The 22,353-nt window shown below is 38.8% G+C and overlaps 1 non-coding gene across 1 annotated transcript; it reads right to left on the bottom strand.

The window, feature by feature from the left end:
* Positions 1–19,583: 19,583 nt before the first annotated feature.
* On the bottom strand, positions 19,584–19,690 carry LOC136231493 (small nucleolar RNA R71). The gene has a single exon (XR_010689871.1). It is a non-coding gene; the product is annotated as a small nucleolar RNA R71 (small nucleolar RNA).
* Between the last annotated feature and the right edge of the window lie 2,663 nt (positions 19,691–22,353).

The raw sequence follows: 22,353 nt of genomic DNA, 5'->3' as shown, positions 1-22,353 counted from the left end.
AGCTTGGTCATTAGCTGCACTTTGTTTATTGAGGCCAGCGGCAGGAGCTGACTGGTCTATGAACTGCTCAATAGAGGATAGAAGTATTTGCTCAGAAGTATTAGTAACCTGCTCAGGGTCAGTCTGAAGTTGAGTGGAACTTTGAGGTTGAGACAACTCAGCACTGTCTTTAGTAGGAGTTTCCATTGCTAACTCTTTGGGTTGAGCAGCAGGGACTTCGAGCACTTGCTCAGTGGAAGGTGGAGCAGAGGTGTCGGCAGAAATTTGACCCTTAGAAACTTTAAGGTCGGCTTGTTCCTCAGCTCGAGAAACAGAGGCTTGTTTTTCTTTCACCTGGTCCGAAGTGGGTTCAGTGATATCGGTGAAGAATTGAAATTGAAGCCCAGTTAGGTCAGTGATAGGGTCCCTCAGCGGAGATTCATCCAACAAGTCAATGACGTTGGGTTTCTGAGCTTTTCTCTTGAACCGCTTTTTGGTACTGCCCTTTTTAGATTTGGTCTGAGGAGAAGGGTCAGCAGCAATAGAGTCAGGTGACTCAGAAGAGGAGTCAAGTCCAAGGTCAGCATAAAAATTCTCCACAACCTTTTTCTTCACTAGAGACTCAGCTCTTTGCTCTTCAGCTTGCTCAGCGGCAGCTGTGTTACTTGGTTCAGCAGAACCAATCTTGTCAGCTTGAGCCTGATCCTCAGTACCACCTTGTTCTTCCTCCTGATCACAAGGAGTCTTTTCTAAATCAATTTCTTGACTTCGCACGAAGTGTGATTCCTTTGTAATCACAAAGTCAAGTAGGTTAGCATCTATTGGCTTCAACCCAGAGGTTTTCTTCCTCTTGAGAGGCTGATCAGGTGTTTCCTCACTTTCTTCCTCAGGCTCAGCTCTTTCTTTTCTTTTCTCAGCTGACTCTGGCTTTTCTTGAACTGGCTCAGCATGAGCAGCTTTCTTCGCACCAACCACTAACCTGATCTTCTTCGCAGCTTTGTTAATGTCTTTGGTTAGAGGGGTTGAGGATTGGTCAGCTTTTCTCTTTCGTTCCTTTCTGGTTCGCTCAGCCGGTGCTTCTCCAACCATAACTTTCTTTCCTTTCTTGGTTAGCTTAGCATCTGCTTCTTCAACCATATTATCCTCAGCCGGTGCTTCTTCAACCATAGCACCTTTACCTTTCTTAGGTTTAATAAGAAGGCTATGAGCTAGCCCGAATAGTATAGCCAAGGTGATCTCAGCGCCTTCGATGTCAATTTCTCCTCTGAAGCTGACCTGGTGATCCTGAAGAATTTTAGTGATGATAGAACCCATCCGAAGGATCCCGGTGCTGTGTAGAAAATCCCCAATAAGAAAGATGGGCATATTGAGCAACTTGTAGTTCAGCATGTGCCAGATGAAGCACTGCTCAAAATTGAATGCTGAGGAGGAGGAGTTGACCTTAGGAAACAAGAAATTGGTCAAGATATAGTGGGCTTGTTTATGAGGCTGACCCATACTGGTACTGGCGATTTCTCCTTTGTGGTTCTTGGGTTTACAGAACTCAACAATGTAATGAACCCGCTTATAATCATTCGTGCATCGCAACTCAGCACCTTCTGCTTTAAGCTTTAGCAGGATACCAAGGTAAGAGGGGGTGATGGTGATTTCCTTATTCTTGACCTTGGTGACCAAATAGTCATCATCGTCCTCAGCAACCGTTAAATTTGCGTAGAACTCCTTCACCAGTTGCGGGTAAGTAGTTGTAGGTAGAGAAAAGAGGTTAGTCCACCCATTCTTAGAAATCCAGTCATAGAAGGGTTTTTCTTCATTGATGAAGCTCCCAGAAAACCATCGGGAATGATAGACATTGAGTCCTTTTATGTTGTTGAAAACCTGGAAAAACTTCCTTTCCTTAGGTTTCTTGTTCGTTTTCTCCTTCTTCTTTTTTCGATGGAGTCGCTTGGTTAGTGCGAGGATTTTTATCGTGGGAGGTGACCTCAACCTTTGTTTGGTCATGCTGACCATGGGTTTGATTTTCCTCCTCTGAGGTTTCCTGATATTCCTGCTTAGTAGGAGACGGAGGATTAATGTCAGAGCAGTTGTCATTGTATTGCTCACCGGACATATTCTGGGAATCGTTTGACATGGTGTTCTTGAGGATTGAGAGAGTTAGAAGATTAGGGAATTTAGAGAGAGAGATCGAGTGCTAAATGTTTCAAGCGTAAAGAGAAGTTAGTGGGAATTCGTCCACTATTTATAGCCGGAGCGTGTTGATCTGATAGGTCGGAATGGTGGTTCATTCTTGGTTTTCTAATCATTACGCTTACGTCATCCTAGGTGGCTACTTAAATACGCGTGCAAGCATTTATTGCGCAAGTTGTTCTACTCAGCATCTAAGATTCTAATGTTTGAGAGTCTGAGTGTATAGTTTAGCGTAGAAGGGACACTTATCATGTGTAGTAACTCTGTATTTAGTAATCACTCAATATATATAACAATTCAACATGTAGTGATTCTATGGTATTCATATTTGCTCAGCATATGATAGTTACTCAACATGTAATGATTACTCGGCATATTATAATCACTCAACATTCGTTTTACTTAGAAATTTATTGAAGAGGATTAGACATACCGATAGCTTCCCTTAGTATGCTGAACTGCTCACGAGCCAATGGCTTCGTGAAGATATCTGCAAGTTGTTCACCTGTTGGAACATAGGTCAGCTTGATCTCACCTTTGAGTACATGATCTCTGATGAAGTGATGCCTGATGCTGACATGCTTCATCCTGCTGTGTTGGATTGGATTTTTAGATAAGTCAATGGCACTTTTGTTGTCGCATTTGACTTTTATTGTTTTCATTTGAACTCCATGATCATCCAGCTGTTGCTCGATCCATAGGACTTGTGCAACACAGCTTCCAGCAGCAATGTACTCAGCTTCAGTTGTTGACAGGGCAACTGACGACTGCTTCTTACTGAACCAAGACACTAGACAACTTCCAAGGAAATGACATCCTCCTGAAGTGCTTTTTCGCTCAAGCTTGTCTCGTCCATAGTCAGCGTCAGTGTAACCAATGAGTGTGAAGTCATTTGTGTTTGGATACCATAAACCTGCATTCACTAGGCTTTGCAAATATCTAAGGATTCTTTTTACAGCTATGTAATGAGATTCCTTAGGGTCAGCTTGATATCTTGCACAGTAACATACTGAGTACTGAATGTCTGGCCCGCTTGCAGTTAGATAGAGTAGAGAGCCAATCATATCTCGATATAATTTGCTGTCTACTGACTTACCTTTTTCGTCAGAACATAGCACAGTGTCAGTACCCATAGGGGTTGATATTGGCTTACACCCTTCCATATCGAATTTCTTCAATATCTCCTTAGCATACTTAGTCTGGATAATGAAGATGCCATTTTTACCTTGTTTGATTTGAAGTCCAAGGAAGAAGTTGAGTTCTCCCATCATTGACATCTCAAACTCAGTTTGCATCTGTTTGCTAAATTCCTTGCACATAGATTCATTAGTAGCACCAAAGATAATATCATCTACGTATATTTGCGCCAACATGGTATCTTTACCCTTTTTCTTAATGAATAAGGTTATGTCAGCTTTTCCTCTGACATAGTTCCTAGTCAGCAGAAAATTGGTCAGCCTTTCATACCAAGCACCTGGTGCTTGCTTTAGGCCGTACAGAGACTTTTTGAGTTTATAAACATGGTTTAGGAATTTTGGATCCTCAAACCCTAGAGGCTGACTAACATAAACCTCTTCATTTATAACTCCATTAAGAAATGCACTCTTAACATCCATTTAGAACAATTTAAAGTTCATAAAGCTAGCATATGCACACAATATTCTTATTGCCTCTAATCTAGCTACGGGTGCAAAGGTCTCACCATAGTCAATACCTTCCTGCTGACTGTAACCTTGAGCTACAAGTCTGGCTTTGTTCCTGACTACGTTACCTTGTTCGTCTAGCTTATTTCAGAATACCCACTTTGTTCCTATGGACTTTTGGTTCTTCGGTTTAGGCACTAAATCCCATACTTCGTTTCTCCTGAATTGATCAAGTTCTTCTTGCATCGCATTGATCCAGAATTCATCATGCTCAGCTTCTGAGAAGTTTTTCGGTTCATGAACTGAGACGAACGCAATATTACTGAGATATCTCCTGAGTTGATTTCTGGTCATCAGGGTGTTCTTAGCAGCATCAAGAATGGACTTCTCTGAGTGTCCTCTTGGAACCTTGATTTCTTTTGGCAGTGTAGGGTCTTCATGAACTGGTGTTTCAACAATCTCTGTACGCTCATATTGGTCAGTAAAGGTAATGTAAGGTTCGCTTTTACCTTCGGTCAGTCCTTGAGGTAATGACTCAGCAACACTATTTTGGTCAGCGGAAGCTGAGCATGGGTCATCTTCGACAGACTGACTTATCTTCCCTGCAGGGTCAGTTTCATCGAACTCAATATGTACAGACTCTTCTACGACCTGAGTTCGTTTATTAAACACCCTATATGCTTTGTTGTTTGTTGAGTACCCTAAAAAGATAGCTTCATCAGCTTTTGAATCAAACTTAGCAAGGTTGTCTTTCGTATTAAGAATAAAACATTTACAACCAAAGGCACGAAAATATCCAATGTTGGGTTTTCATCCTTTCCAAAGTTCATAAGGGGTTTTCTTAAGTATAGGTCTAACTAAAGCCCTATTAAGTATATAGCAAGCTGTGTTGACAGCTTCACCCCATAAATACTTTGGAAGCCTATTCTCACTTAGCATTGTCCTAGCTATTTCGACTAAGGTTCTGTTCTTCCTTTCAACTACCCCATTTTGTTGAGGAGTTCTAGGAGCAGAAAAATTATGGTCAATGCCGCTGACTTCACAGAATTCATCAAATTGTTGATTTTTGAATTCTCCGCCATTATCACTTCGGATGTGAGCTAATTTTAGGTCTGTCATTTTCAACTTTTCTAATCAGTGTTGAGAACATCTCAAAAGCTTCATCTTTGCTACTCAGCAAGATGACCCAACTGTACCAAGAGAAATCATCTACAATGACCTAGGAAAATCTCTTACCACCCAAGCTCAGCGGCTGGACTGGTCCGAAAAGATCCAAGTGTAGTAATTCCAGTGGACGCTTGGTTGAGACTACATTTTTACTTTGAAAAGACTTTTTGGTTTGTTTACCTTGCTGACAAGCATTGCATAATTGATCCTTCTCAAATCTAAGTTTGGGCAAACCCTCAACTAATTGCTTTCTTGCTAATTTGGCTAGGAGGTCCATGCTTACATGACCAAGTCTCCTATGCCATAGCCAAGAATTATCTTCCTTTGACACTAAGCATATATTTTTTGAAAACTTCTTTTCTAGGTTTAGCATGAAAACATTTTCAACACGAGGGGCAGTTAAAATCAACTCATTTGTTTTTCCCTCGATTATCCTACACTCAGTGGCATCAAATACAACCTTTCTACCGCTGTCACACAGCTGAGCTACGCTCAATAGGTTATATTTAAGACCCCTGACTAGGGAGACTGACTCAATAGTAGGATTACCACCAACGGTACCTGACCTTACTATCTTACCCTTTTTGTTGTCTCCAAAACTTACATTTCCTCCTCGTTTATGCACAAGTGTGATGAACTGAGTTTCATCACCAGTCATATGCCTCGAGCATGCGCTGTCAATGTACCATAGCTTTGACTTCTCTGTGCACCTCAGGCTCACTTACAATTGAACCAGTTATCTTTAGGTACCCAATTCTTTTTGGGTCCTTGTTTGTTAGAGCTAACAGGTGATGCATCATATTTAATTTTGTGACAGCATACATCTATGGTGTGGCCATCTTTTCCACAGAAGTCACAAAAAACTACCCTTTGAGGGTATTTCCATTTTTGGTCAGCACGATGGTGCTGAGCATACCAACACACTTTTATAGTGTGTCCTCTCTTTCCACAATAGTCACACTGACTGTTCTGCTGAGTGTACCATCTTTGCTGACTAGTACATGAATACTCAGCTTTTGGATAGAACCTTTTCTTAGCCGATGAACTCAGCTGGTTCTGTATGGATTTGATGTCCTTTCTTAGCTTTTTAGAGTTTGATTGGACTTCAGAGACAAACCCGTGCATGATTTTCAAGTTTTCATCTTGCCTGGTATTGTACTGGAGAAGATGTCGGAGATCACTGAGTTTGACCTCTTCAATCTCATAACATCGCCTGCTGAGTGCTCTTATTTTCTTGTTACACTTTTTGATCAGTGTATAGAGATCACTCAGGGCATTAAACATTTCATTTCTGAGCAAGGGTATAGATGTTACCTCATTAGAGTGTTCCTCATGGTCAGACCCATCGGAGAGGTCAGCTTGCTCAAATCGGCAGTTGTCAGCAGATTCATCAGCCATAAAACAGATGTTTGCTGACTCAGTGGCATCAGCTTCTGATGAGGTTGACTCATCACTATCACTCCATGTGGCCACCATTGCCTTTCTACTACCTTTCTTTTCTTTCTTCAGAGTATGACAGCTTGATTTGATGTCACCAGCTTGATGGCATTCGAAACAAGTAACAGGCTTGGAGCTGTCCCTCTTATGTCTGCTGTCGCTAGACTCGGCTTTGTATTTATCGCTTCTTTTAAATGGCCTTTTACTGTTCTTGTCATTTTTCCTAAACAGCTTCTTCATCTTTCTGGTAAACATGGCCATCTCCTCATCATCTGATGAGTCAGCTTTCATGACAAGAGATTTTTGCTTTTTGTCCTCAGACTTTTCTTTGGCCTCAAAATTTTTCATGGAGATCTCATGGGTCAGCAGAGATCCGATGAGCTCATCATATTTGTACGTGGTCAGGTCCTGAGCTTCTACCACAGGTGTCTTCTTAGCTTGCCAGCTCTTGGGGAGACTTCTCAAGATTTTCTTCACCTATTCTTCTTCTGTGAAGTTCTTGTCGAGTCTCTTAAGTTCATTTATGATGTTGGTGAATCTTGAGTTTATCTCAGAGATGTCTTTAATTTCGTTCATCTCAAACAGCTCGTATAGTCTCATTTTTTGATTCACCTTAGACTCCTTGACCTTACTGGTTCCTTCATAGGTCACCTCCAGCTTCTTCCAGATTTCCTGTGCTGACTCACAACCAGAAATTTTGTTGTACTCTGCAGCATTTAACGCACAGTGAAGCATATTGATAGCCGAAGCATTATTTTGTAATTTTTTAAGGTCATCATCTGACCATTTATCCTCACTTTTGACGAACTTTACACCATCAATAGTTTCATAGGGAACAAACAGGCCTTGGACTATAGCTAGCCATGCACTCATGTTTGTTGCCTGAATAAATTTTTTCATCCTGTTCTTCCAGAATGTATAATTTGACCCGAAGAACAGTGGAGGCCGACTAATAGATAATCCCTCGGGGAGTATCTATGTTGTTTGATTTCCTGGAAGGAAACGAGTTTTGTTCTCAGCCATTATAGGGATCAGCTCAAGGTAGTTTTATCTTGAATAGTGAGCTACTGAGCTTTGATACCACTTGTTGGTCCCGTGTAACTTAGTAGGATTAGTTCCAAGAGGGGGTTAGGAACTAATGTAACTTTTTCGCTTTAAGATGCTGACTTAATTAAATGTTTGACAATTTAACTTAGCTTTAGGTCAGCAAGGATGAGTGAAGTATGAGACAGCTTTAACCAGATACCGACTAGAGCTGTTTCAATTGTGAGTTGGCAAGTAACACTTTAGGTCAACTTCCAACTCAGCACTCTGATTACTCAGTGTCGGTTTGTACAAATTATTTACTGAGTAATTTAAGCAAGCAACACATACATATATATATCAAGAGAAAGGGTTAGAGATTACTAAGCAGACTTATCCTGGTTCGGCCTCACCGCCTACGTCCAGTCCCCAGAATCCCTCCGGGCTTTTTCAATCCACTACTGAGCTCTTTAAAGGTAGAGCACAAACCGTTTACAATAGCAACTGAGTATGCAAGAGTACCATCCTCTATTCGTCTACTCAATTCTATCTGCCACTGAATACTATAACTGAGTATCCAGAATTTCTCTACCACTGAGTACTATAACCGAGTACTCAGTTTCACTCTTCTCACCTTTACAATTGATACAAGATTGTTCTCACAAAACGAAGAACACTTTAGATGAATAAAATTCACTCTAGACTTTTACACAATGATTGGAATTGAGTGTAAGAACTTGCTTTTTCTATTCAGACAGCTTCTCTTTTGGATTTTTTGACTTAGTGAAGATTTTGCTTGTCTGTTTTTCTCTTGTATGTTCGGCAATGATCCAAGTGATGAACTTGTCCATTTATAGTGAATTCTGAAGCTTCAATGATTTGAATTCAGACATATCCGTTGGAGTAAATGGTCTTCTTTCGTCATTGATAGGTCAGCTTCCAGAATTGCAGGCCAATCATGTCGTCTGTTTTTAGCAGGTGCCAGGTTTGCCAGTTTCGTCTTCTTGCGCCAGGTTCGTCTTCTAGCGCCAAGTTTGTCTTCTTGCCAAATGCTAGATGGTCCATGTGTCTCGAAAAGGTTCTTGAAACGGTTTTTCGAGGCTTTTGAAATGTGTCATACTTTGTCTCATAAGTTTGACAGATAATTGGACACTGACTTGATTATCACTCAGCTTGACTTAGCGGTGTCTTGAATATTTCTCAGCTTGACTTCACAGCTTCGCCTTCAAGCTTTCCTGAAGAAGACATTTCTTTTTGCAACGCTGAGTTGTATTCCACTCAGCTTCTGCTGTGTGATCTGCTTATGCTGACTTTGTTCTGTCTTTCTTTTTGTGAACACTTAGTTCCTGTTCTCGTTAGTTTTACTTACTCAACATTGAACAAACACATTAGTACAATTAAACCAAAGCATTTAAATTTAATTATTTGATCATAGGATTAACTTAAACAATTTTTTCAAATCAAAATCATGTGGAAAGGTGTTTCAACAAACTCCCCCATTTTGATGTTGGCAAAAGTATTTAGTCCTGAACTCAGTGTTGAGCTCCCATGAAAGTTGACCTTTTCTATTCTTCTGAAATTACTCCCCTGTAAGGGTTGCATCTATTGACTTAGTTCAACTCTAAACCTTCTAAGATCTAATCGAGTGAAACTAAGGCTTGCTTTTACTGACTTAGTTCAATTCTAGACCTTCTAAGATCTAATTCAAAATGAGTCTAGGGTCAGTTTTCAGAAGTAGGTCAATACTTGGAACATTTAGTCATTACTCAGCTTTGATACTTAGATATCAGAGTTATTTCGTTAAGTTCATGTATCAGAGTTGGGGTATACTTAGCATGTTTTACTTATTTAATCTCTATGTTCACAAGTTTTAATTTGTTGTTCAATGAGTAATCATGTGTTCAATCAGCATATTAACACAGCAAGTAAGCATCGCATATATATAGACAGTTTGTAGAAAAAGATGCTTGTATAGATAGTCAGTTCAACAAGGATATGCCAGATACAAAATTACAAGTCACAAGCTAAGACTATTGCTAGTTCTATTTCTTCATGTTGACTTGAACTTGGTTAGATTTTCCTTTGGCCTTGGATGTTCTTTGTTGCTGACTTGGATTGCTCGGGACACCAGAAGTTGAACCAGGCTTCTGCTGAGTTCCGGCAGCTGGCTGCTTAGCTTTGTCTTTCTCCCCTTGCTTCTGCTGAGTTCCAACAGCTTGCTTAGTTTGATCTTTCTCCCCCATTTTTCCAGCATCAGTAGATTAAAGGGGAGGAGCAAAAAATGCCCCCTGTTGAACAGCACGAGTCAGTATTGATGAATAATGTTGTATGTGACCCTTACTTTCTCTAAGACCCTTAAAGACCTGCACGCCATCGGCCATACTTGAAGCGGGGATTTTAATGTTTGCGCTGAGCATACTGAGTAAATACTCAAGAGATTTCCCAATCCAAGTAATAGAGTCTGTCATCCGTGGATAGGATTGATGATACATCCTAAGCATCGCAGTATCATACGAATGACGTTGAGTATTGATGTGTCGGATATGCGCAAGTGTTGATCGAGTGCATTGCAGAATATCATTGGTCTTTACTTGGCCAGTGTCCATTTTCTCTTTGCTCAGGTTGAGTAGGCGAATGGCTTCACCAATCTGTTCAATGGAGCATTGAGAGGTGGAGGAGATAAGTTCACAAGCGGTTCTCAGTGAGCTGAACACGAACACTTTGAGGGACACTCCTACAATGAAAGGAAACGACCGTCTGCTACAGAAATTAAGAGACAGATCCGTTGCGCATGGTTTGGGGAAAGTGATAAGCACGGAGGAATAGCCTCCATCTTTGAATTTGAATTGACTTGCCTATGGCATTTGGTTCCTTTTGTGATATTGCTTATGAAGATCATCACATGGAGACTCGCATCCCCGGGACCAGGGCACCTGAGATTGGCAAGCAAATATGGTTACAGAATTGCGAAATCGTGGAGGCTGAGGGCTTCAGCGGAGGAGTTTGGGTTTTTTGGGATGAGATGCAGGTACAGGTTAGTGTAATAGAGAAAAATTATTAGTTTCTTCACTACTTAGTCTCCTTCAATGGGGACGAGTGGAAAAACCATTCTTTTGAGGGGTAAATTACATACGTGGTGTACAACATTTGTCCTATTTCACACTTTGGTGTACAACTTTCAATTCTGCACACAAAAGTGTACAACCTTTTAGTGACCTCCCACTAAAGTGTACAACCGATAATTGTGACCGGTCAACCCAAAGTCAACATGCCACATCATCATTTGTATTCTACCAATTTACAAAAATAGGACCCACTTCTTATATAATCACTAAAATACCATTATCCTTATCTAAATTACTAAATTGCCATTATCCCTTTCGTTCCTTCATTTTTCTGGAACTTCTTTCTCTCTCTATCTTTTCCTTTCTCTCTCTAAGTGCTTTCTCTATCTTTCCCTCTCTCTCTAAGTCCTTTTCTTTACTGGTTAGCAGATTATAACTAGTACAAAGACTGAAAGAAGGAAGGAGTGCCATAAATGGCGGCGACAACACAGATCCGATAATTGTCGGAATCAATTCTCTTCCAACCTTTAAATAATAATAATAATATCAACAATCATAATAATAATAATGATAATTATAGAAATAGTACTAAATGACACAGATTTGAAGTTAGGTGAATATACCCAACGATTTTGATCTTGGGTTATAATCATGCTAACCAATGTGTTTTTTAATATGAGAGTTGCAGGTGTTCATATCTTCGGGTAAATTACATACGTGGTGTACAACCTTTACCTGTTATCACACTTTGGTGTACAACCTTTGATTTTGCACACTAAAGTGTACGAACTTCAGATGACCTCACACTAAAGTGTACACCCGGTTATTATGACCGGTCAACTAAGTTCAACGATGCCACGTCATCTAATTCCACTTCCAGCTAATTAAAAACGTGTCCCTGGAATGCAAAAAGACTTATATACCCCCTTTATTATTTCCCTCCAAATTAGTCTTGGGAAACTGTCTTCTCTTTTTCCAAAGCACCTACAGACTTCATTTCCATTCTCTCTCTCTATCTATCAACTCATCGACTTCCTTCGGCATAAATTGCTGTTATCTTCTCTCTTCGACGTCGATTTGAAAACCCTAGAACAAAGAGGAAGAAAAAACGCAGAAACCCAAAAGCTTTCGGGATAAATTTTTCTTCTCCCCTCATCGTCGTTACATGTGGGACACTCGAATCCAGATATCGTGCATGTAAGTGAACTCGTTGATCATGGCGTCTTGTATTTACGTAATTTTTATCTGGAAAGGATTTGCCCAAATCCTTTGCTTTCTCGTGTTGTAAACCATGTTTTCTTGGGTTAACGGAGTATTTTTCTTAAAGGACTTTTCAAAATTTCAAGGTTTATCTTCTTGTAAACTATCATGATTTTAATGGTTTTCCTGTTGGGATTTTTCCAAATTTCAAATATGTCGTCTCTATATAAGGATAGTGTCTCTATATAAGAATAGTACGGGCAAATAGTGTGCAAAAGGTGGATTTTCCCAATTTGTAAATTTGTCTTCTTTATATGCGCAGGTCACTGTGAACAGTATGACTCGACGTAAGAAAAACTCGACTTTTGCGGGGACCAGTAGACAGAAAGGAAAAATAGTGTCTGGCATAGACAGCCCATGTGAGTATTTTAATGTTAACTTTTTGTAGTTAATATATATGTGGTAGGGTATTTGGGGCAATTGGTTAATAATGGTATTGTTTATTCCAGGAAAGCATTGATTTTTGTTAACTGTTTGTGAGTATTATAATGTGCAGTGTTTGTAGTTATTATATATGTTGTAGGATATTTGGGGTAATTGTTTAATCATGGAATTGTTTATTCTAGTAAAGCATTTATTGTAATGCAGATCCTGAAGATGGATATTTCTATATCATCCTATTTTACAACGGCTATATGAATAGGAATGGTTATGTTGGGGGAGATGTGTACATATGGCCTGATGCACACTGGGATACACTGTCTCTTTTTGGGATAGTAGCTAAAGTGGTTAGTCTAGAATGTATTGGCCATTTTCAGTATTACTGGATGCGATTTGATGAAGAGTTTACCACAAGTTTGAAACATCTAGGATCTGATGACGATGTGTATCGTATGGCACTAGCTGGTGTACAATGTGGTGAGATACACATCTATGTGAAGCCGTTGATTAGAGAGGATATACAATTTGAAGATACCTATGTGCCAAGGGGAGTTGTGCTTGAAGAGATAGACGAAGGAACAGATGCTACTGCTGTTAGGAACAAGGGTAGAGGAAAAAAGAAAAAGGCAGGGGGTTTATTGTGTATTCAATATAAGGGAGAAGCCAGTTCAAGTGATAATGTGGGTGGTGGTGGTGCTGTGGGGAATGATACCGTGGGGAATGATACTGTGGAAAATGCTGAGGATATTGGGGGTGATATTGTGGTAGGTGTTGAAGATGTAGGTATAGGGAATGAGATTGTGGGTGATAATGTGGTAGAGGATGATGTTATAAGGAATGAAGAGGATGATATTGGGGGTGATAATGTGGTAGAAGAGGCTGATTTTGGGAATGGAGATGAGGATTTTGGGGGTGTAGAGGGGGATATGGCTACTGCAGATGGGGATGTTGGGAATGAGGAGGAGGATTTTTGGGGATGGAGAAGAAGACTTTGGGAATGAGGAGGAGGATTTTGGGGATGGAGAGGAGGATTTTGCTAATGAGGAGGAGGATTTTGGGGATGGAGAAGAGGATTTTGGGAATGAGGAGGAGGATTTTGGGGATGGAGAGGGGGATATGGCTAATGCAGAGGGGGATGTTGGGAATGAAGAGGATTATGTTGGGGGTGAGAATATGGGACAAGGAGAAGCTGTTGGGTTTGAGAATGTGGGAGGAGGTGATGATGGTTGGTTTGATAATATGGTGGTAGAGGATCAAGCAGGGTTGGATAGCATGAGGGCTAACCATGAAGAAGTTCATGTTGATGTTGAGTACATGGGGGCAGATGATCCTGTTGATGGTGGGTATAGTGGAGATGGTGAAGCAGAAGATGGGCATGAAGAGGAGGTTGTTAATAAGGACGAGGCAACTCTACACGAAGCAACTACTTCATAAGTACCCGTCCCCGATGCAGAGCCTGAGTTTGTTGATCCAGACTACGTACTTGAAGACGACGATGCTGATTTGGTTGAAGGTGTTGAGAATGCTCGGACTGGAAGACCAAGGACGAGAGCTGAGGTTAGGAGCAGTGGTGTTGTGAATGCTCAGACTGGAAGACCAAGGACTACATCTGAGGTTAGGAGCAGTGGTGTTGATCCAAGTACCAATTTCGAGGTACATGATAATTCATCAGAATATGCAGATTCTGATGCATTATATTCTGAGCAAGAGTCTGAAAATGAAGGCAGGAGGCCTAGGTACCCAGAATTCAATTCAGAGAGAGATATGGCAGACCCCACTTTTGTGATTGGGATGCTTTTTAACAATGGTGAAGAGTTCAAAGAAGCACAAGGAACACTGTGGTAGGCAATACTCAAGACAGCAGTGTAACTAATGATTCAAGAAGAAGACCATCCACTAGAAGTTCCCAAAGGTCATGGCGTTGAGTGTTACGTGTTCTGTATATTCTGGAACCTGTTTTTGGTGTGCTTTTGCACATGTTTTTGGTGTTATGGCACATGTTTTTGGTGTTCTGGCAAGTGTTTCTGAAATGTCCTGTACATTTTTTGGACCCGTTTTTGATATGGTTTGTGTATACACACTAGTGCCTTTGTAAATCTTTGGAACACATTTTGCTCTATGATAGCAATCTCTATTTTTTCATCAATGAAAGCACATGTTTTTGGAACATATTATAGTTTGCTCACACTCAAAAGAGAAGTGTTGGTTTTACGCACATACAAGTGTATTGCCTAATGCTCCATAATTTTGCCCCGGAATAATGCCCTTTGTAAATAATGCACAATGTATTGCCCCATAATAATGCCCCATAATAATGAACCAACTAATCCATAATTCACACGATAATTCCACACAATAATGCCCACGAAATAATGCACGCGCTCATTAGAACCCATAATTCTGAGAATAATGCACAAAATAATTAGTACCATTCCATTCATAATGCACAAAATAATGAACAATTCCATCCATACCATAATCAAAAGTTGATTACATTGAACTAGAACCAAAATACGCACTAAATAATGCCCATAAAACCATCATTTCTATCTAACCCATCAATAGCTTAGAAATACAGCTACCAAGCAAAACAACACAAAAAATCCCAACCCAATTGCACATTTGTCCTCTCTTGCTTTATTTCTCATTTCTTTGGCTCTGGATTACTTTCACTCCTCCCTCTGTTTCTCTTTCCATTGGCATGTAATTATCATCAATTCTTTCTCTTTCACAATTCTTCAATCTCTCACATTCTTTCTCAATTTTATCTAACTTCCGCAGTAAGCCCAAGATGACAGATTTTGCCCTTTCGTTCATTGGAGGATCCATCCACTCGAAGAATTTACAAGCTTTTCGAGTCTGACAAAGAGAAAAAAATTCACAGAGCTTAACAGAGCACGAGAAGAGGACGACGTAATTTTTTTATTTAGAACTTACTTACCCCAAAATTCTTACAGTTGAAATATCTTCTCCCTGGGTTTGAATCGCTCCATGACGTTGAGAAAGGTGCTTGGATTCCGCAGTGGCAAATCCATCCTCCGCTAAAGTTCTGTACATTCTGCGCAGAGGATGAAGAAGGCATCTTGGATCTTCTTCGCAGCACCCAGCCCTTGCGTTGCGTGTACAGGTGAAGCCCGCTATTTTTGAAGATTAGGGTTTTCCCTTTTTTTTCAGTTCTCGCGATGAAGAAGAAGCATGGATGAACGAGTAAGACGTAATGTCGGATGAAATAGGAGAGAGGAGAGAGAGATGAGAGATAATTTATTTGTTTTGTAATTTTTTTAAGGGAAACAGACAAGGGGTATAAAGGTCTTTCTGTATTAATTGGAAAACGTTTTTAATTATCATTAAGTGGAATTAGATGACGTGACAGCGTTGACCGTAGTTGACCGGTCATAATAACCGGGTGTACACTTTAGTGTGAGGTCATCTGAAGTTCGTACACTTTAGTGTGCAAAATCAAAGGTTATACACCAAAGTGTGATAACAGGTAAAGGTTGTACACCTCGTATGTAATTTACCCTCATATTTTCCAATTTGAGACTAAGCAGGTCAAACAATACCAACCTATGGGTTGATTTTCTGAAATTTGATTTTGTATGCGGAAGTATTAGAAATTTTAAAATTCCCAGGTATAGTCTAAAAGTATCGAGGAAGCTTCCCATGAATTGTTTATGATTCATATCAAGAAAGAGAAAGGGAAAGATTGAGAGACAAAGAAGTTGCAGTGAAAAAATGAAAGGAGAATGACATTCTAGTAATTTACGCAATGGATAATGGTATTTTATAATTGTATAAGGAGTGGGTCCCACTTTTTTAAATTGGTAAAATGAAAAATGATGATGTGACGCGTTGACTTTAGGTTGACCGGTCACAATTACCAGCTATACACTTTAGTGGGAGGTCACCAAAAGGTTATACACTTTTGTGTGAAAAATTGAAGGTTGTACACCAAAGTGTCAAATAGGACAAAGGTTGTACACCATGTATGTAATTTACCCTTCTTTTGAGTTCACAACGGTTTATGTAAGACCATAGATGGTGCATAAGAGGAGGTTTTTCGAAGACATGAAGCATTTGAGGAGGAGTGTGACGAGTCCTTGGCTTATTTGTGGGGATTTCAGTTGTAACAGGGGACTTTGTTTTTCCGAGTGGCGGCTTTGGTTCCCTGTAGCGGTTGTTAGGCATCTTCAGCGGATCCAATCAGACCATACACCGATTCTGGTTGATTTTTGTTATCGTCGTAATTTATAGCATTTTTAGTATTTAATTACTAGTTATTTTGTACCATTTTAATAAATTTTAATAATGGTTTTTGTATATTTTCTACATTTTATGTATTTAAGCCACTTTGTGTGTTTTTTAGGCACTTTCGCAAGGTTTTCGGCACAAATAACCAAGGCGGGACTTAAGGCGACAACTCGGGAGTAAAAGGGACCAGAAAAAAGGAGTTTTTGTGACATCAGCATACACTTTGTCGCGGATGTGTGCTGTAAGATAAAAGTCCAATTGTTCACACTATGACAGATTTGACACATTTTTGTATTTTCAACGTATCTCCCTCATACGACTTGGATTGAGGCGATTCAAAATGCGTTGGAAAGCTAAGAGAAAGATGAACGAGTGACTAATAATAACTTCTCCAAATTCGAAATGTATCAAGCTCAGAAAATTATCCAAAGTTGATGAACATGTTGAAGCCTATGATTCCTTTCCCACCTTTACACATTTCAACTCCTAAACTGTCAAAGTCTTCCACCATCCTCTCTTAAATGCAAAATTCAGAAGATTATGGAGTGGAAGGCCATAAGGAGACTTGGTCTTTGAAATTATGTGTGTCATTTTACTATAAAAGGAGATTTTGGGTGCCATTTGAAGACACACCAAGCTTAGGCTTAATTCCTCCCTCTATAACGTTAATTTGCTGATTTTTCTCCATAAAAATCAGTTGTTTGTGTTGTTGTTATTGTTGTTAAAGTGTTGTTTGTGCAAAAGTTCATCTAATAAAAGTAAGTTTCAAGTTACCGAAGAAGTTCGTTCGGCAATCGTCATCACAGTTTCTTCTAAACTTTAATCTCTTTTATTAATATGAATTCTATTTTCTATCTTTCTAAGGTGTGTTTTAATCTAATCACGGGCTAAAACCCCCTTAACTAAGGCTAAAATCAGATCTTAATCTTAATTATATGGTAATTACGTTTAACCTATTTAAGTTATCTTTATCCTTTTTAAGAACTAACTTATGATTCTTAATGCTTGTAGGAGATGGGTGTTAAGCCCAAAATATACCTAAAATATCATCGATAATTACATCAATATTGCTACGAATTTATGCTATTTATAACTATTTAGAAAGCTTTTACTCTCGAATATGTTTCTTTCTTGTAAGGTACATAAATATTTGGTAAAATCCAAATAGGAACGAAAAGAGCTCGAAAACAGAAGAAAAACCCTACAAAAGGAGTCGAAGACGACAGAAATTAATAACGCCAAATCGAGGACGCGAACGAAAGCCAAAGAGGTGAAAAACGTTCCGTGCCGCGACCGCGGCCCCCACATTCTCGGTCGCGACACGCGTTCCTCAGCTTCTCCTTCCCTTCGTTTGAAGACCAATTAATGCTCCCCCATTCTCGGTAGAGAATTTAATATTCTCGGTACGAGCAGGAGTCTGTAGAAGCCTAGTTGCACACTTTCGTTTTTGACGAAACACGATCGTTCGGGTGGATAAAGACGTCCTTTCGCAATGGATACGATCCTTCCCAACGGACACGACACTTCAATCAAGACTCTTCAACATCTATAAATAAAGAGTTGATGGAGAGTTGAATATATGTAGAAGAAAGAGATTAGTATAGAATTTATGCAGAAATTCCGAGTCAAGTGATTCAGAAGTTAGATTTCGATTTTGTAAAAAGCAATATGTTGTACACACATTGTTTATTCAATAATAACAAGTTTAGTAGTGTTTAGACATTGTTCCAGTTTAGTTTTCATTTTGGTAGTAGACCGACCCAGTCTCTATTACGAAGATTCAACGAGAAGATTGAGTAGAGGATCCGCCCCGGAGCCTGACAAACTCTAACGAAACCCAAGGAAAGGATTGACAACCCGTTCACTTGCAAGCCGTCGAATGTTTCCATGCTCCATGTTCTCTGTAAACTTGTATCAATTTATATTTCATCTAATAAAGCCTGTTCTATTCGATAGATTTTTATGCAGCACTTTGGTAAAGGATCCGAAGTGGATGTTGGTGTTTTCATTAAAACGTATTTAATTCAAAATCTTTACAAGGAAACTTTGTTGAATACTTAGGCAAATTATTATCTTGAAAGAGTTTTAATTTGATTAAGGGCAATTATCCCGGATAGGGTTTTGTCATGTTCAAAGCCAAATAATTAGAGGTTCCGTCATTTATTTCATCTTTATAATTCATACAAAGTTTAAAGTTGTTTTTTTTTGCTTAATGCAAACAAATACATCTGTTTACTTTTCTAAAAAGTACTAAACGTTCCTATCTTGCAAATTCATTCTTAAATCGGAGTATTTTCTAACGTTTTCATACTCTAACCTAATTCTCATTCTAGCAATTTCAAAACCAAAACCGTTTTAACGATTTTCTATATTATAAACCTTAAAGTAAATTTAACCGATTCAAAATAAGTTTTTGTTTGAAAAACGTTCCCTGTGGGATCGATATCTTTTATTACTACAAGCGTATACCGTCCACTTGCGGAAATCGCTCAACAAGTTTTTGGCGCCGTTGCCGGGGAACGCCAAAATTTTCGACAAAATTTTAAATTTTTCGTGTTTTATTTTGAATCTAGGTTTATTCATACTTATTCAAACTTTTATATTTTATTAATTTTCAATTACTAACATATTTATTTTTCAAATTCTGTTTTGTAGGTAGTTTCGGTTCGTGCGAAATTTCAGGTTCATGCGCAGTTCTCGAAGTTCAGGCACGTCACCAGATCCTATTGACCCAGAAATTGAAAGAACTCTTAAAAAGAACAAGAAAGAAAAGAAAAACAAAAACAAAACTCCAATAAAAACTAGAATTACCGAGCCAGAAGTTATGGCCACACTTATGGATTACGCTAGGCCAGGAGTGGCCGGTGTAACAAACAGTATAGTTAGACCCCAAATTAATGCACACCATTTTGAAATTAAGCCAGTATTGCTTAATATGTTGCAAAATAACGTAACATTTTACGGGTTACCTAACGAAAATCCTAATACCCATTTGACAAATTTCTTAGAAATTTGTGACACTTTTAAAATTACTGATGTAACTGCAGAAGCAATCAAACTTCGCCTTTTTCCTTTTACTTTGAAGGATCGAGCCAAAGAATGGTTAACTTCTATGCCAGCCGCATCATTTGAGACTTGGGAGCAATTAGCCCAAGCATTTTTATCAAAAAAATTTCCTTTAGCAAAAACCGCAAGAGTCATTAAAGAGTTAACATCTTTTTCTCAAAATGATAATGAAACTCTTTATGAGGCTTGGGAACGTTTTAAAGAACTTCAACGTTTATGCCCACACCACCAATTGCCCGCTGAACTTTTAATGTAAACATTTTATAATGGACTAAATCCTACAACTAGAAGTTCATTGGACGCTATGTCTGGAGGGTTATTCATGAAGAAAACATCTGCCCAAGCAAGAGAACTTTTGGAGGAAATGGCAATCAACAGCAGTATGTGGCCCGCGGAACATGGACATGTACCATTAGCGAAACCATCATCCTCAGCAACTTCATCAGTTAAAGGTATAGTGAATCTTGATCCAGTACCGATGTTGCAAGCCCAATTTTCTGCCTTATCGCACAAAATTGATAGGTTTATGGCACCGTGTGATCCTAATGGTAAGCCAATCCAAACGGATGTGGATTACGAAAGTATGAGCGAAATTGAACAGGTAAACTTTGTCCAAGGGCAAAATCAACCTAATAACCCTTACTCCAATACATATAATCCTGGGTGGAGAAATCATCCTAACTTTAACTGGAGAGATAATAATAATAATACTAATGCTAATCAAAATCGTACTGCTAATTATCAAAATCAATCAAGAGATACGATTAGCACTTTATCTTCTAAAATCGACAAATTTATTGATGCTATGAGCGGAAAAATAAGTAATCACGACGATGGTTTTAAACGGATCGAGAATAAATTCGATCAGCTTATTAAAAACCAATCATCTAGCATCCATAATTTGGAGATTCAAATTGGACAACTCGCTAAATCAATTCCATCCCGCAAAGAGGGAAGTCTTCCAAGCCATACGGAAGAAAATCTGAAAGAGCATGTTAAGGCTATCACTCTTCGTTCAGGGAAAAATTACTTAGGCTCGGAAATGCCCGGAAATTCGACTTTACCTGGAACTGATTTACCGAAGCCCAAAGAAGATACATTAAAACAAAAAGATACACCAATTGACTCTAATACAAAAACTTTTGTACCCAAACCACCTTTTCCACATAAAGTCCGCAATAAGGACTATGACAAACAACTTTTAACATTTTTAGACAAACTTAAGAATTTGCATATTAATTTAACGTTTATGGATGCGATTACGCAAATTCCCAATTATGGTAAATTCCTCAAAGATTTAATTTCAAAGAAAATCAGTTGGGAATGAATTTTATCCATTTCACTAACTGAAGATTGTAGTTCAATTGTGTCAAGCAATTTGTCCACTAAACTCAAAGATCCCGGATGTTTTACCATTCCGTGTAAATTGGGAGATATTGAATTTCACAGTTGTCTCTGTGATTTAGGAGCAAGCATTAACTTGATGCCATTATCTATTTTTAATAAGTTAGGCTTAGAAGAAGACATCAAACGTACCAATATGGTTTTGCAATTAGCGGATCAACCCACTAAAAGACCATACGGTATAATTGAGGATGTTTTAGTTAAAGTTGACAAATTTATTTTTCCTGCCGATTTCGTTATTTTAGATTTTGCTTATGACGTAAATTGTCCGCTAATCTTTGGTAGACCGTTCATGAACACGGGACGTGCTCTAGTTGATGTGTCGGAAGGGAAAGTAGTTTTAAGAATAGGCGATGATAAGATTGAGTTTGATATGAATCAAGCGATGAAATATCCTATGGAGGATTCCATCAAATCAGGGGTCCCAATCCAGGTATGTGAGCGAGTCCGGTACGGGAGTTCCTCCGGCGTGTCGCTTGTATGAAACTTGATTTAATTGAAGAATGTGTAAATGACATTGTTCAAAAAGAAGAAATAATAGAACCTATAATGAGTGAGGAACTAGAAGATAAGGACCCAGAACCTTTGATTCGAGAAGATGGACCAGTTCCGCCTTTAATTATAGTTCCACCTAAATTAGAACTTAAAGAATTTCCAAGTCATTTAAGGTACGCTTTCTTAGGCGAAGGCGATTCTCTACCTATAATTATCTCTAACAAATTAACACAAGTTCAAGAAGAGAAATTAATTGAAAGAAGTTGTTAGAAATAGGATAGGAAGTATGGGTTGGCAAATTTCAGACTTAAAATGTATTAATCTGAGCATTGTAATGCATAGAATTCACTTAGAAGAAGATAAGCCACCTAAAGCGGATAGGCAAAGATGTTGGGGTTTTGTGTCCTATAGTCAATTGTTGCAGGATACAAACTTATTGTAAATGAATTGTTCTTTATATCATTTGTTTTAATGAGATATATGTTTTATAACTATATAAAGGCAATCCCTTTTAAGCACTAAATAAAGTCTAATAAAAGGAAATCCGTAAGTTTGTTTAAAGTGATTATAAAGTGTTCATACAAGCATGAAGTGAGACAAAACTTTATAATAAACTAATAAACTTAAAACCACCCCAAGTCAAGTGATATGTTTAGGATTGATATATCACTGTTGAGACTTGTATGTAACAATGTCTTCTGTCCGATAGAAAGCTGATCTCATAAGCTTCATATATACAGATATCTGGACAGTTACATAGATCCGATGAAACGTTGTTCATTAGGATTGGGGATCCGATTTGAGATAACAGGATGGGTAGATTCATCCTTGTCAACTGTTCATCTCATTGGTATTAATAGGTATAACTAATCCTCAGACTCAAAGGAATGTTAATTGGTCATCCTGAATTACTGAATGTGAGACTTTGATCCTGTGGTCCCACGATCCTTAACAGAGATGACTCTGGGGTGTGAACTGCAAAGGTTGGGTGTCACAGG

This window comes from Euphorbia lathyris, chromosome 5 (assembly GCF_963576675.1).
Source record: "Euphorbia lathyris chromosome 5, ddEupLath1.1, whole genome shotgun sequence".
Taxonomy (NCBI): domain Eukaryota; kingdom Viridiplantae; phylum Streptophyta; class Magnoliopsida; order Malpighiales; family Euphorbiaceae; genus Euphorbia; species Euphorbia lathyris.
Note: the sequence above shows the minus strand (reverse complement) of the source record. Positions and strands in the feature narration are given on the sequence as shown.